The following is a 15,970-nucleotide window of genomic DNA, read 5'->3' as shown; positions in this document are numbered from 1 at the left end:
ATATACATGAATAGTTGTTTGCAAACAGTAATGTATGGATTGCTGCTTTTTTTTCTTCCTTCTTTGGATCCTCTTTTTAAAAATATGGTCCTCTATCCATCTAGATGCTCAAATCTTTGGCTCTTGGACTAGTTCAGGGAATTTGTTGTCTTGTGTTTATTCATATCCCTCCCCAATCTACATTTCAAATTCTTGTTCATGTTTGCCTGGAGGACATGCATACTTGCACACCCTGCTATCATCTCTAACACAACCTATTTAAGATGGGGGTACTTCTACCTTTCCTTGTTTCCTCCTACAGAAGCCAGCTCCACTATGTCTTTGTTAAGGGCATCCTTGTTTATTCCCCATCCTATCAGGGCTCCAAACCTTTCCATTTATCTTTCCTTCTGTCTTCCAGAATTAATAAATATGTCTTATCAAGTATTCTTTTTCTCTCTCAGATTCCTTCTTTTTTTTCCTGTCTGCTTTCTTGATCTAGGCTCTTTATTCTCTAGTCTGAATTATTGAAACAGTATTCAATCTACTTTTTCTGTCTCCAGGCCTTCTGGCCCATTCTGTGAAATTAAATCTGCCAAATAGCCAGCATTTCAGCCTTCCATTCCCACAGTCTTTCTTTTGTGAGAAGCAGCATGTCATCAAAAGCACAGTGATTTGTCACAAAGATGGCCTGGGTTCTTGTACTGACTCTTAGAAGTGGGTGCTATGACAGGAAAAGAAAGCCACTGCACTTTGGACTGGATTACTCCACTAAGGCTTAACAGTTTAAGAAATACCAGTTCCCTCTGTGGCCCAAACATTAGGCCTCAGCTTTTCCATTTGTAAAATGAAAGGATTGGGCCAGATCAGTGGTTTGCATTTCTTAAATACATGTATAGCATTGGCATCCTACATTCAAGGAAAATATGACCCAGAAGCTGAAAGTACAATATAAGTAAAAATAGACTTCCTATATCCTTTCCTCCAATAAACCTACTCTGTCTCTTCTGTCCCAAGATCCATCCCTCACCATTTCTGAATTACTATAACACTTAGTCTGCAGAATATAAATTTGGATTTCATTATTCACTATCTTGGTATATTATTCAGTTTCACTTATATGTCTTATACCCTCTAATAGACTATAAACTTTACAAGCTCAAGTAGTTTATATTGCTCATAGAACTGGGCACCTCACAGTAATAAAGCATTTTATCTTTTACAAAATATTTTATTCTCTACCATCTTATTTGTACCTCAAGAAAATCTTGTGAAGGTGACAGGACAGAAATGTGATATCCATTTTGTGAAAGTGGATATTAAGGCTCAGAGAAGACAAGTGACTTTGCCAAGGTCACACAGCAGAGCAGAGACTCAAACTCTTTTCTCCTGACATGTAGATGTTGTGGTTTTTCCTACCTTATATTGAACATAGTTAAGACCCTACTGAATGCTTGTTGAGTTGACCAAAAACAGAAAGTTAGCATGAAGCAATGGCTCAGTCTAGATGTCAGCCTGAGCTAATGTCTGGCTAACACATACAGCACACACTCAATCCTGTTAAACATATTTTTATTCACTTGTGCTCATGGGACATAGGCAAATCTCTATCATAGAAATCTTGGTGCACCAATTTTATCTGATACCTGGAACATTAAAATCCCCACTCATCAATCTTACTTGTAGTCCAAGTCATTGAAATCCTGCCCATCAATTTATCTAAAATCCAGATTATAGAAATACCCACTCATCAATTACACCTAAAATTGGGTTCATTGAAATCCTCATACACATCAATTTCTCTACACACATGAAATCCAACTAGTAATTTTGTATCACTGCCATCCTTTGCCACCTCCTCAACCAGATAAATCCCCTGAGACAATATAGATGGCAAAGTGCGGGTGCTGCTTTTTAATTTTCCTGACTGGCTCTGGGAGATGTTGGTTTAAATAGCTTAGTAATCCAATGATAGGGAAATGTCTGTCTCGCTCTGTGTGTGTGTGTATATGTGCACAATGAGTATGTAAACAGAAGGACAGAAGAGGGGAGGAGAGGCCACCCAGGGACCCAGAGCATTGAACCCCTGAAATCACCAGTTTTGAGCTATCCAGAACTGGGTTTTTTTTTTGTAGTACCTTTTCTCCTTGAGGGCACTGAGCTGCCTGTACATGTTTTAAGCAAGATCTTAGAGGTCAATAAGAATACTAGTATGATGCAAAACACCCTTAATCACAATGCTAAAGAGCAAACAGACTGGCAGGGCTCTCTAAAACTGTAGAATACAACCCCTTCATTTTAGAAGTAAAGAAGCCAAGGCATGAGAAGAGAAAGAACTTGTTCAAGGTCATACAGCAAAATTAGAATCCTTCTGTATTCTCTTCCTAATAACAATAATCTAACGTTTAGTTCATTATGTATGTATACATGTATACGTGTGTATCATAAATATGTATATGTACGTATGTGTGTATATGATCTCTCCAACTAGAACATTATTTTATTAGCCTTATTATTCTCTTTTCCACTCCAGCCCAATATCTCTTTTATGACTGCTGCTCAATAAAATCAAATTTCAGGACCCCAGTTGTCTTAATGGTAAGAAAATGTATCCACAGTCAATAAAAAATTTATTTTGCTCTAGTGGGGAAAATGAGAAGAATTCAGGATTTCCTAAGTAAGATGCTTTTTGGGCTATGTTTCTTTGGTGTGTGTGTGTACTTGCTCTGAGGTAAAAGCCTATAATGCTTATGTCTCATGTTAAGGAGCTTAATTTTCTCTAATAGCAATAGATTTATATAAAGAGCAGTCTCATCAATAATAGGGCTGGAACATCAGAAAAGTCATTTCCTCACTACTTCTGTACAATTGCCCCCAGTCTGACACAGTTACTGTGTTAATTTTCTTTGCCAGCCTTAGATGTTTTGATCTGACTGTCGGCATTTAGACTTTTTTGTTTTTCACTTGGGGCTTAGTTTACTATATAGGTGATTTTCTCCTCAAGAAATTTACAAGCTCTTGAACTAGCAGGGCCTCCCCAGGGTCTCATGTCCACCTCTTGCCTACAGGCAGGAACGTGTATAATTCAGCTGGAGAATCTTCCATCCTTTCCTTAACTCTCCTGAAAAGACTATTCTGTAACATTTCTTGAACTCATCTCTTTGTGCTTCAGAGTCAGGAAATTTTTGATGATGTTTAGCTAGAAGCCACACTGTTTGTCTTAACATTTTTGTCTTGCCTGACTGTTGGGAAACCTGTAATCAGCAGTTCATGATCACCTCTATCTTTCCCACTTCCCCTCAGTTGTTATTAAAGGTCCCCTAACATAGTTAGAGCTGCTGTACAGGCTTGTACAGACTATAATACATATACCTCCAGGGAGTGCCAGTCACCCAGGCTTCAATGTGAACAGTACCTCTCGGATTTGAGCAACTTATTGGCTGTCTGAGAGCCCTATAAGCCAGAAAAGCCCAAGGAGGTCCAACTAGTTTCTATAACAAGTGAAGCCTCTGCATTCTTCTAATTCACTTCCCTATGCTGAAAGCAGATGGGGGAGAAATGAGACAACCCTCACATCTGGTTCATCCAGGAGCAACAGTAGTAATGGATATACCTCAACTTCCCTTTCCTCTTGCAGCCTCAATCCTCATTAACAGTCCCTACACGAAGTTAAAGACTTCTTTCCTCTTCAACTCTGTCGATCCTATACATTTTCATTTCTTAGTCATGGTAATGCCCCTGCCAAGCATCTTTAGAATTTCTCTGCACAAAACATTCTTCTGGAAGCAGGAGAGAGAACATTTTCCTAGCTGGCTTTCTGGTTGTGGATAAAACAAGTGGAGCTCTATCCATTAACATTTCAATTCCTTCAAAGTCTACCTTTTACCATTTTGTGGTTAATAGCAGTCTTTACTTTCCATACTTCTAAGAGTCTTGTCCACTGAGATGAACAGTCTGCTGATTTGGGGTATACTTCTTCTGGAATTGAAGGATATGATTGTGAAATGTGCCAAGGAACTTTAGTCAATCAGAGGAGGCCCTGCTAACAGAGGAACCCTCTAGGGTCTTCTTAGCCAATCAGGATTCTGGAATGCAGGGGAAATGGAAGCCATGGATGAATCCCCCAGTATGGGTAATCAAATATCTAGCTGCTGACTGGCTAATGTCAGGCCTATTGAAGCTAGCCTCTGTGACTGCTTCAGAAGGGACTGAATACCTTGGAGCAAATCCTGCTTACTGGGGTCTCAGCACAGTACAGTCTTACTTCATATGAGGAAATGTTTGTTTGTTTTGGTGTGTGACTCATCCCCAGAATTGTGAGATAAGGAACCACCTCAGCAATGGTGTGGGCACAACCCAGAGACACGGAGCCTGGGCCTTATGCCAAGACATAGTGCTCAGCTACTGCTGGGTGCATCAGAAGAATCCAAGACGGAAAAGACCTATGAGGTCATTTTTCTTTGCCCAGGAGCCAGTAAACCACTCCCCTTCCTCTTCGTACCTTCCTCTATCTACCTACTGGGTGATGCAAAATGCAATATTTTCTTTATCTTTCCCCATTTTAGATTCAGTGGCTTCCCCAGTTGGGGTACTTACTGGGCGGGGCAGTCTGGTCCTTTTTGTCCTGGGTTTTGTTGCAATAGATGAGCTTGTTAATATGCTAGTCAAGAGCTCTGGAGGAAGGAAAACTGGGAGGTAGCAAAATATAGTAGCCCTTACTCATCCACCCTCCACCCCAACAAACATACACACACTCACACACACACAGACCCATGGGTACATACTGATGCAGTTCAACACAGGAGTCTAGACATGGGGAACCTGACTTAACTAGGGGATTGCAAGAGGACACATCATCACTCACTGCCTTGCTGGCTTGACTGGGGATGAAGAGCCAGAGATGGCTGGGTCTTTTCTACAGATTAACCTCTGGGTTGATTCAGATTGGTTTGCTTCTAAGCTGTCTTGGGTGGAGGGGTGGATCTCACAAACCTCAAGGCAAAAGATGCTTTTAAAGGGACACTTACAATAAATGGTAAAAGACCTTGGACAGTCAATGGTGACTGCAGCTACCTTCTCTGTGGTCAAAAGGAAATAAAACCATGGCTTCAAGTTTTTTTAAAGGAATTATTCATTTATTTACTTCTCTAAGATTTTGTGCAAATCTGTCTTTTGACTGATCATCTTTATCAAATTTATCTTCCTTTTTAAACAGGACATACAGTGGTGTTACAGGGTAAGTGTTCTTTTAATAAATGATTCCTTGAATTTCTAATTATTTTATAAGTGATTTGATTACCTCTAAGCTCTTGACAAAGGATGTATGTTACACTTGGTAATGACTTATCCTTTTTATTTAAAAAAAACTTACTTTATCATTATAGATTCACATGCAGTTATAAGAAATAGCCCAGAGAGATCCTATGTACTCTTTACTTAGTTTCTCCAATGACAGCATCTTGCATAATTTAGCACAATGTCACAACCAGAATATTCATACTGATACAATCCAACAACGTTATTCAGATATCATTAGTTTTACATGTACTCAAGTGTGTGTATGTGTGTGTGTGTGTGTGTAGTAATTAAGTTCTATTCAATTTTATCACGTGTGGATTTGCGTAATCTCTTCATTTCCAAAACACCTTCCTTGATGGAGACTCACAGCTGGCTTTGGTAAGCAGTTCTGAATAGCTCACACTCATTTTTTGATCTGCAATATTTTTTGTCTCCAATGCAAAGAACTTTATACTTGGAAGAAATCTTTGAAACTGCCTTGTCCTACTTATCAAGTCACACATCCCTAGCAAGCTGTTGGCCATGCACCTGTAGCCTGGGGGAGGAGAATGGGATAAGAACTTTCCCTACTGCTCTTGAGGCCCAGATGAGGAAAATTATATTTTCAAAGTCATGTTACCATTCAGCAACACAACCAAGACTTGAAATCAATTTCTCAGACTCCCAGGCCAAGGTTTTTACCGTGCAAAAATGTCCTTTTACAACTTGAACCAATCCAGCTTCCTAGACAACTCTGTGGGAGCAATGTTTGGTCTGACTGCACATGTCTAAGTACAGAAGGTAGGGATGGGAGTAACATGGAGTAGGGGCTGTTATCTATTTCTGGTTAACCAGAGAACCCAGAATACCAGGTGTCTGTTTCAGTAAGGGTCAGCTTAGGGGGAAAATAGGGGTAGAAGTTTATCTCTCAGGTAATTTACACATTCTCCATTCCCCAGGTGCCAATTCCATAGTCTTCTTGGGTTCAAGGAGAGGGCAGTGGCTTCTGGAGTCATTTCAATACCATCAAAGACATTTGGTGGTTATTTGTATTTGGTGCATGAGTTTAGCTAAAGTATTGGACCCAGCCCAAATATCTCTAGTCACCATGGCTCCCCTCCCACCAGCAAAGGAAGATATGGCATGTTTGTCCCCTCCTTCATTTCCTCCTTCTCTCTCAGACTAGCACACTCAGACAGACGAAGATTTATCCCCATCTCTTCTGTGGAGCTTTCCCTCCCATTGGCCCTCCATCCCCATCTCCCAGGGCTCTTTTCTGCATTGCGTTGGCAGTGGGCAGCCTGTCTCTCAAGCACGGGCATGCGTGAATTAATAAATGAAGACAAACAGCTTGGGACACCCAGAGATTCCTAGATAAGTCTGGTTATTGGACACAGGATTCCATCTAGCACAGGCCTGAGTTATAGGCCTGCTGTCTTTGTGGGAAGGGAGGGCTAGAAGAGGCCCTGTGTTCCTTTTACACCATTAACACCCTCCATTCTGCTTCAAAGAAAAACCAGGAGCTGAGATTTCGTGGAGAAACATTTGTCCGAGTTACAGGGATTGTGCTATATAGGTGGTCACAAGCAGTTTAAGCCCAGGCCAGGTAGAAACTGGGCCAGCCAAAAAGAAGTTAGACGGTGAGTAAGAATTATTGGTAAAATGGAAACCCATCCTGGAATACTGGTCTCATCCTATGACCTATGTTTGTATGATATACTCTTTTAAAAAACCTTTATTGAGTATAATTTGCATATCATAAAATTCACCCATTTAAAATGTACAGTTCAGTGGGAATTAGTATATTCAGGGTTGTGCAGCAATCACCTTTATCTATTTCAAAAACATTTTCAGCACCCCAAAAAGAAACTCCATAGCCACTAGCAGTTGCTCCCCATTCTCTTCTCCCCTTAGTCCCTGGCAACCACTGATCAACTTTCTGTCTGCATGGATTTGCCCTTTCTGGATATTTCATATAAATGTAATCATAAATTATGTGGCCTTTTGTGTGGATTCCTCCACTTAGCATAATATTTTAAACGTTCACCCATGTTGTAGCATGTATCTGTACTACATTCCTTGTTTTATGGCTGAAAAATATTCTGTTGTACAGATATACCATGTCTTGCTCATCCATTCTTCAATTGATGAACATTCAGTTTGTTTCTACTTTTCAGCTATCATGAGTAATGTTCCTTTGAACCTAGGAGGAGTTGCAGGTCATCTGGTGACTTTGTATTTAACATTGTGAGGAACTTCCAGACTGTACACGGGACATTTTTAAGTATGGAAAGGTTAGGGTTTATTTTTTGGATTGATTTACTGACTGCCTACCAAGAACCTACTCTTTGTGTATAGAAATGAAAATGCATAAAATAAATCTGGTACAAATAAGATGGAAGGGAAGGGGTGCTTCATTCTTATAGATGGGGTCAGGGAAGGCTTCATGGAAGAAGTGCACTTGAGTTAAACCTTGAAAAATAGATAAGATTTCCTTAGCAGATGAAAAGAAGTGGAATGGGGGTGGAGGGGGTGTTTCAAATAGCAGGAACAGTACTGCAAAAGCAGCAGGTTTGGAAAGGATATGGCAATGTCAGCTGAAGCAGACTTCAGGGGATGATGGATTTGTAAAAGAAGGCAGGGCTAGATAATAGAAATCCTCAAATGCATTGCAAAGGATTTGAAACTATTCCTAAAGCATTGGGAAGCCATTGTAGATTTTTACTGCTACAAATGACAGTTTGAGATGGGTGTTTTAGGAAAGCCAACCCTGGTGCAGTTTTTATTTCCTTAGGATTCTGTGCCAATGACTAGAAAATGAAACCAGAGGGCATTAGTGATGTCAGACCATATGCTGTGAAGTACTCTGGGTGAGGTGACTGAAGTAGCCAAGGCCAGAGCAGAGGCACAGAAATGCATGTGCCTGTCTGTGTCATCTTTGAAGACTTAAAAGCTCTGATGATTTGCTTCCAGTGCCACCGTTTCTTTTTTTTTTCTTCCTACTTACAACATCACCATCACTGATTCAGGTCCCTCACCTGAGAGTAAAAGTAAAGGAGATGGTAAAAATGGCAGAGCAGTGGTGCAATTCTAAGAACTATTGAGAAGCAGTCTTGGAAGAAATCTTCCAGATGGTCTAGAAATCTCCTTATGCTCCAGATGGAGAGACTGAGACTCTGAGTTGGAGTATAACCTACCCAAGGTCACCAGTGAACTGATGGCAGAGCTGGGGTTTAAAACAGATCTCTAGATAATGGCTTTAGCATAATTAGTGTCCCTTAGGATGTTTAGAAACTGCATAATGTTTAGTTCTTTATATAGGAAGAAATACACCAACTTAACCCAGCGCACCTGTTAAGGTGTAGCCGCAATAAATATGGGTTACAATGAGCTAGGCACTCTCTCCCCATACCATCCCTTTGACTACTTTCCTGATTTGGCATTGATTTGTTCATTCATTCAGTTAGTTGTCCAGTAAGTTGGCATTTATTCAGTGCCCTTTGCTGGGCATTGTTGTTCGCTTCCCAGTAAGGAGTTGTAGCAAGGACACAGATAACAACTAGATAAGACAGAATTAAATATGACTACCATAAAAGTGTATTCATTTTCTACAGCTGGTATAACAAATTACCACAAGGTCAGTGACCTAACACAAATTTATTCTCTTACAATCCTAGAGGTCAGAAATCCAAAATTAGTTTTATGGGGTGAACATCAAGGTGTTAGGGTGGCCTTCCTTCTGAAGGCTATGGGGGAGAATCTGTTTCTTGCTTCTTCCAGCTTCTGGTGGCAGTTGGCATTCCTTGACTTGTGGCCTCATCCGTCCAATCTTCAGGGTCAGCATTTTTAAATCTCTCTCTGTTCCATCTTCATATCATTTTATTCTCTCTGTGTAAAATCTTCCTGTGTTTCCTTTTATAAGGATACATGTGAGTGCATTTAGGACCCACCTGGATAATCCAGGATAATTTTCCTATCTCAAGATCCTTAATTACATCTGCAAAGTCCTTTTATCATGTAAGGTAACATATACACAAGTCCCAGGGTTTAGGATGTGGACATCTTTTGGCAAGTCAGTATTCAGCCTATCACAAAAGGTACAAATTTTAAGGCTGATGAAAGGTATAAGATGCAGGAATGGACCTGGGAGGAAGCTGGTAGTATGAGAGGTAAGAACTAGGGCTAGGGTTTTTCTTTTGATAACACCAATTATGTTATGGAGTTCAGAAACAAGATCAAGGCCTGTTCAGCACTGTTCTCAACAGCTCATTAGAAACAATAGCTTGCTGTATTAAATACAGCTAAAGAAGTTCATATCCAGTGAACCCTTGTTAGTAGTAACCAAGCTGTGGTGAAAGGCTTGGGAATATAGAATGTACACGCTGCTTGGCTCTTGATAGGAAAATTGTGTAGTGGCAATTTGCTTGCAAATGTTAGTCCGATTTTCTATAGTTTCTGGGACAATGAGAGGCAGAAGATGCTAGGTAGGGCAACTGTTTGCTTATTTATCTCCTGGAATGACAAGTGTTCCTTGAGCACAAGATCTGTGCCTTGTCCATTTTTGTGTCATCCATGGGACCTAGCCACTTTGCTTCCTGGCATAGGTGTCCAGTGAATATTTGTTTACTTCTTGAATGGGTGTCTTTCTCTCAGAAGATTGAAACAGGAGTTATTCTTATGGTGAGGCCCTATTGGGAGGCATGGAGCTGGATGAAATAACCTTTTGAGCAGTCCTTTGTGATCAAAGTTTCTGAGATTATATTTACACATGGGCAGAATCTAGAAAAGCCTATCTCAGAAAAACTTAATCTTCCTGTGCCCATCTCTGTCTCCTTTCCTGTTGTAGAGGCACTATTACCAGCATAGACATTGTTATGGTTGTTATTGTGTTACCTAGCACAGACATTATTATTGTTGCTATTATTGTGGTGAGTATGATGACAAGGAATAATTATAGCAATCAAAATATGATTCTTGTCTGCATTGTCAAATGTGGGCCTGCCACTACATATACCATATAGGAAGAGCTGGCCCTTGTTTTGCAATCTTCCAATCTGAGCTCATCGAGACAGGCACTGTAGAAAGAATAAAGCGTCCTGCTTCTAAAGCAGAAGGCCAGGCCCTTTCCCTCAGAGTACAGTTAAGTACCGATGTCTGACTCTGCCTTCATCAAGAGTAATGAGCTATGGATGGCAACAGGGCATTGAGGGTTCTCTTTCTTCCATTTTGAAAGAGGAAGGGGAACAAACACAGAGCTCAGATTATGGGCCAGACATAGATCAACCCACTGAATCATTTCTGAAAGACTGTGAAGAAGGTCTTCTTATTATGGTCATTTGACAGATGAAGAATACTGAGGCTCCAAGATCACAGTGAAGTGCCCTGCTCAAGGTTTCCCTCTCAGTTTGGAGGTGGCAGGGTCTTTTCATCTTCCATCAGCTACTACATACCCTGGCAGGAAGACTAGGTGCGGAAGGAGGCTGTGAGACGTAGGAAGGTAGGTGGAGTGAGATGTGAGGGAAGCCCCAGATCTGGCTTCTGCACAAAGCTGACAGGCTAACCTGGAAGCCAGGCCCTACTTGGCACCTCCATGACAATTTTATAGGATAAACTTGTCACTGGTGGTTGCTTTTCTGTCTTAGGGCAGAATTTCGACAAAGTCTTACCAGGGCAGTGTTGTCTCAAACAAGTGCCTCCACTGTGCACTATTTTTAGAATGCTTAAGTGATCAGTGTGGGTTTTTTTTTACCTCTGGCATGTTGTACAGCTATCTTAGTATAATTGCCTGGCTGATTAGCCTGATTCCTCTATTTAAAAACATAGGCGTGTCCATTACACCCTTCTGGAAAATTCTGAAGTCAGTCCCTCCCACCTAGCAAGCAAGGGCTCAAGTGCGGGATTCCCAGCCAGGAGGCCTGATCTCAAGGAGGCACTGCTCCTTCGTGTTAGTACACACCTGACAGGAGCTGAGGGAAGGCACCATTCAAGTTCCTGGGCCCACAGCACACTAAACCTGTCTTTTCTCAACTGCCCCGGGCTTGTTGGTTGTTAGCTGTGATTACAGAGCTAATAAAAAACGTCGCGGAGTTAGAAAAATGGAAGCTGCGATTAACTTGGGGGAAATCTGCTCTCCTGGGGGTGTCACAATCGGGAAATTGTGAAGAGTGCAGGAAAAAGGTTGTCGACAGTCGGTCGCGCCCTCCCACCCTATCCTCCCATTCCTTGTAACTCAGCCGGGCCTCCCCTGGGGCGCAAGACAGAGGCAGGAGGTGAGGGTGTGGCGCTCTGAGGGATGCTCTGGAGGAGGGTGTAGGTGGTCCCTTTGCATGGCCTGCAAAAGGGAGGGCCCCATTACCCCGTGGTCCCTACTGTTTGCTCCCAGGAGCGCAGCAATTAGGCTGATGAAATGTTTGGGTTATAAATAGGAGAATGGCCGACCAAATCCGACTACCCAACTCGAGCAGGCAGCCAGGGGGAGGGAAGTGGCATTAGCACGCAGTGAGGTCGACCCGCCTTTGCTGCGACAAGTACCCTCTCTCCAGTGCTCCCGCCTCCATCGGGAATAGCGAGGTCGCCCTAGTGCGCCTCTGGGGAACTCGGGAGGGATTGTGTATTGGCCTTGGGCCAACCTCCTCCCCGCCGACTGCAGAGTTCCGATTTGAACTTTAGAGTTGAGGCCCCTCCCCTCCCTCAAGCCCCCTCCCCCTACGCTTGAGGCTCCATCTTCCGCCAATTGTGACCCGAAGAACTCGCAGTCCCGGCAGCTAGTCGCTGAGGAGGGGCAGCAGACGGGAGCAGCTCCGTTGAATGAAGGCCTCCTGGGTCTTTAGCTGGAGCCTCGTGCATCTCCGCCAGCACTCTTAAGGGGCGCGCATAACTTCCTGGGGGCGGCCGCAGCCCGGCAAGGCGCGGCTGGGAGCCAGGGGCTATCTGAGCAACACGGCCGTTCTCTCGCTTGGTCTAGCGAGGCGGCGACCAGCGACGCTCTGATGCAGTGGCACTCCGTCCGAAGCCGCCAGGGTTACGCCAGCCGCCGCCTACCTGCCCGTTAGCTGGACCTCCGGTCAGTGGATCTTTCTCGATCCAAGCTGCGCGGGACGCGGAACCTCCTGCCAGTTTGCCGCTCGTGGCCCTGACCGCCTCGTGGCACAGCGTGGCCGAGAGAGCGCAGCCTAGGTGGGGACCTACCCTGTCGCTGGTCCAGTTGGCCGAAGACGAAGCGCTGCCGTTTGCCGCCGCTCACCTCTTGTAAGGTAACTCCCGCAGCTCACTCCCTGCTGAAGCTGCCGGTGCTGCCCTTGGACCAGCTAAGTTTTTCAGGAGCTTGAGGAAAGTGGCAGAGACTGGAGCTACTTGGGGAGCGATATGAAGACCACTGGGGACTCCAGGATAGGGGATTGAGCGGGGGTGCAACTCAAGGCCCAACGGACAGTTTGTATGGGTCACCAAGCTAGTTTACGGATTTAGGGATGTGGGGGCAAAACCTTACCCACTCCTCAAGAGTCTTTCTGTGGGGATGGGATGGGGAAATAGGGAAGAGAGAAGTTGGGGGAGGTGGGGAGCCAAGGTTAGAGGGGTGGGGAAGCTACCAATGGAAGGAGAAAGCTGTTGGATCCCCTGAGGGCCTGACCTTATGCACTGGTCACTTCAACACTTGGCTGCCCTGAGGTGTTGAGCTTGCTCACTCATTGTTTGAGGTGTAAGGGGCGTGAGGCTACAGGGTAAGTGCACTTTTGTGGGCCCAACTCTCCAGGCAGAGATGTGGTGACAATGTCTGGTAGGTGACAAACGTCACCTTTTTGTGGGAAGTGAGGCTGATCTTAAGCTGCCTATTTGCAGGAAAATGAAATCTAGATGGATGTATTGTCTACTTTCAGTGAATCATGTTGAGGGAAGGGTTAGCAGAGCAGGGGTGCTCTCTTCAAATGTCTGCAAAGCTGTCCGTAATGTGAATAATGATTATGTTTGTCCTGTGTGGACCCAGAAAGGAGAACCCAGGATAGGTGGGAATTCAGCAGGGTTGAAGCCACCGGGAGGAAGAATTAAGCTTACTATAAGGAAGCACTTTCTAATAGGGAGGGAAGAGTGCTTTTACTCTGTATCAGGCACTTTGCTAAGTACTTTACATAAATTATTCCACTTAACACTTAGGAAGGCTTAGATTTGTTAAATAATGGGATGGAATGGCTGGGAGGTATTGGAGTCACTAGAGGCCCTTAAGCAGAAAAGACCGTGACTTCTGTATTGTGGGGGATACTCAGGCCTTGTGGAGATTTGTGCTATGTGACTAACAGGATTCTTCAGACCTTGAGCATTCAAAATCCTAAATTAAGGGATCAGGAATTATTTTTTAAAGCAGAAAGAACCTGAGACCCTAAGGGGATCTCAGGTCCAGACTTTTCACTGTACCCATGCTGTGATTCCCTGAGTTGAAGGCTCAGCTTAGCAAGAAATGGTTATACTTAGCTTGCAAAAGCAGCCTCTCTGGGTAACCACCAGGTTGGCAGAAATGCACATTTAACTCCAGGATAATTATTCTAGCTGGGTACCTCAAGAGAAGGCTGAGCTTTTGAAAGTCTAGATTGGTTCAGTGTGGACAGCTGGAGACACCTTCCCTTGACAAGAAGAGGACGCGTGAGGGTAGGGGTAGCCTGGTAGTCAAAGACAGGATGTTTGAAACAAAAAAATAGGCACTTCTTATCTTGTGAAAGGAGACACTCAGCTAATCTAAGCTGAAGCTCTTTCTGATCTCAGGTTAAGATGAGGTTGGTGACAATCACCTATTGATTTGGTGCAGCTGAAGGAGGCTTGAACAAGAAATTGAGATTTTGTCACCCAGTCATGTTTTGACTTTAGGGAAGTCCCAGAATGTCTCTAGACCCCAAGACCCCATCTGTAAAGTTAGAGTTCATTAGGTTATCTCATGAGATCCCTTTGACCAGCAAAAGTAAAAAACTAAAAGAAGCAAACTAGGCTTTGGTTTCTTGCACACTCTTGTTTATGGGAGTTGTAGAGTCAGCTCCTTAGTATCTTGATTATGGGCCCCTGCAGGGGAACTACAGTGCTGCTCTCTATCATTGGCTGATATGTGACTCTGTGTCTATTCAACTAAGACAGATTTTGAATGGCTGCAGTGTTTCCAAACAGCCAAAATCTCTGAAGGGTAAAAACACAGGGCCGCCTTTGATGTCATTTGGATTTTCCTATAGCAGCTGCATTGCTTCTTGGTCACTGCCAAAGCAATTACCCTGGCCTGTTGTGTAAAAGTAAAGAGCATCTGTTGGTGTGGTACACTGTGTTGAGTAATTGGAGATGAGGGTAGAGAAGATGGGATAAAATAGGCTCCTGCCCTTAGGGTGCTTCAAGTCTGTCATGGGAAAGGTGGCTACAAGAACCATAAATGATATTATGAGGCAGTAAGTTGCTTTGGGGAAGGTACAGAAAAGGCAGAAGCCATGTAAAACAGTGACAAATACACTGGACTAGCAGTTTGGGAACCCTTGGATGTAATCTCAGCTGTTCACCTAGGGCAGCTCAGCCTACCTCCTGAGGCCTGCAGCTTTAGGGTGTCCTGATGTTAGATGAGTGTTTCTGGTTTCAGTGTGTTGTCAAAAAGGACTTGTTGTGAGCCTTCAAGGGGTCTGGGTAGGGTTTACACTAACAGAGCAGGACAGCAGAGGTGGGACAGCTTTCCTGGGCAAGAAAATAACACATGTGCCTTAATGGAGGTAAGGAGATGCTGGATGAGCAGGGTACAGCTAATGGCTAGTGTGACTGCTGAGGCAAAACTGGGAAATAGAAGTTGAGCGTGCTAAGGAAGCCTTTGAACACCAGACCCAGGCATTCTGGACTTGCTTCTGTAAAAACAGTAGCAGTCAGGCCTGCTTTGTGATCTGGGCAGTGCTGGTGAGTAAATAACCATGACACTGAGTAAAGCCTCCTGTAATGAAAATGCCTTACCTATTCTCCATTCTCCTCAGACATTCAAGGCATGGCAGTACCTCCATCTTGGGGGACTTCATTTAGCAAACGGCCTGCTGATGGTAGATAGTGCCTCCCCACGCCAGTGGAGAATAAACAATACAGGGCTGGAGTGGGCCATTCTTGGGATATCTACCAATGACCTGTGCATGCATATGGCCCTTTGCTAGGAGCCAGGGTGGCCAGCTTTGTTGCCTGCTGAGGGATGGTGGAAGAAGTGGCAAGTAGATAAAATGTAATTCACACTGACTGTCAAAGGCTGATGGGCAGAGGGCATAGTAGGTAGTTGGGGAAAGGCAGGGAAAGGCAAAAATCTTCTAGGTCATGTGACTTGAGTCAATGATGAACACCACTCAGAAGAAGAGTTTGGAGACCACGAATGGGTTCAAGAGTAGATACAGGTTTCTGAGGTGGAGGTAGTGATATTGAAGAAGTACAGCCAGACCTGCTGCAGAAATGGAAAGAACCTTGGCCTGGGAGTCAGGAGACTGTTTCTATCAAGTCCCTTTCCCTCTCTGAGCTTCAGTTTTTGTACCTGTAGTATGGGAGTAGGGGAGATTGGCCTCAATGATTCATCAGTCCTTTCTAGCTCTAAAGATCTATGAAAGATAAAATTTGAATCCTCTATGGATGAACCTATTTTAGACTAAGAGACTTTGTCCAGAATTTAAGTAATAAGGCTGGGATTTACTTTGAACTGAAGGCTTAAAACCACAACAAACGCTTTCCATCC

The 15,970-nt window shown here is 43.6% G+C and overlaps 1 protein-coding gene across 1 annotated transcript in view; it reads left to right on the top strand.

The window, feature by feature from the left end:
• The first annotated feature begins 12,023 nt into the window (after positions 1-12,023).
• The window catches only part of ARHGEF9 (Cdc42 guanine nucleotide exchange factor 9), a 426,451-nt gene continuing 422,504 nt past the window's right edge, over positions 12,024-15,970 (top strand). The window contains exon 1 of the mRNA XM_057495889.1: positions 12,024-12,509. The gene's annotated coding sequence lies outside the window, so the exon portion shown is untranslated. The remainder of the gene's footprint in view (positions 12,510-15,970) is intronic.

This window comes from Manis pentadactyla, chromosome X (assembly GCF_030020395.1).
Source record: "Manis pentadactyla isolate mManPen7 chromosome X, mManPen7.hap1, whole genome shotgun sequence".
NCBI classification, from domain to species: domain Eukaryota; kingdom Metazoa; phylum Chordata; class Mammalia; order Pholidota; family Manidae; genus Manis; species Manis pentadactyla.
The sequence above is the reverse complement of the archived record's forward strand: the minus strand, read 5'-3'. Positions and strand labels throughout refer to the sequence as shown.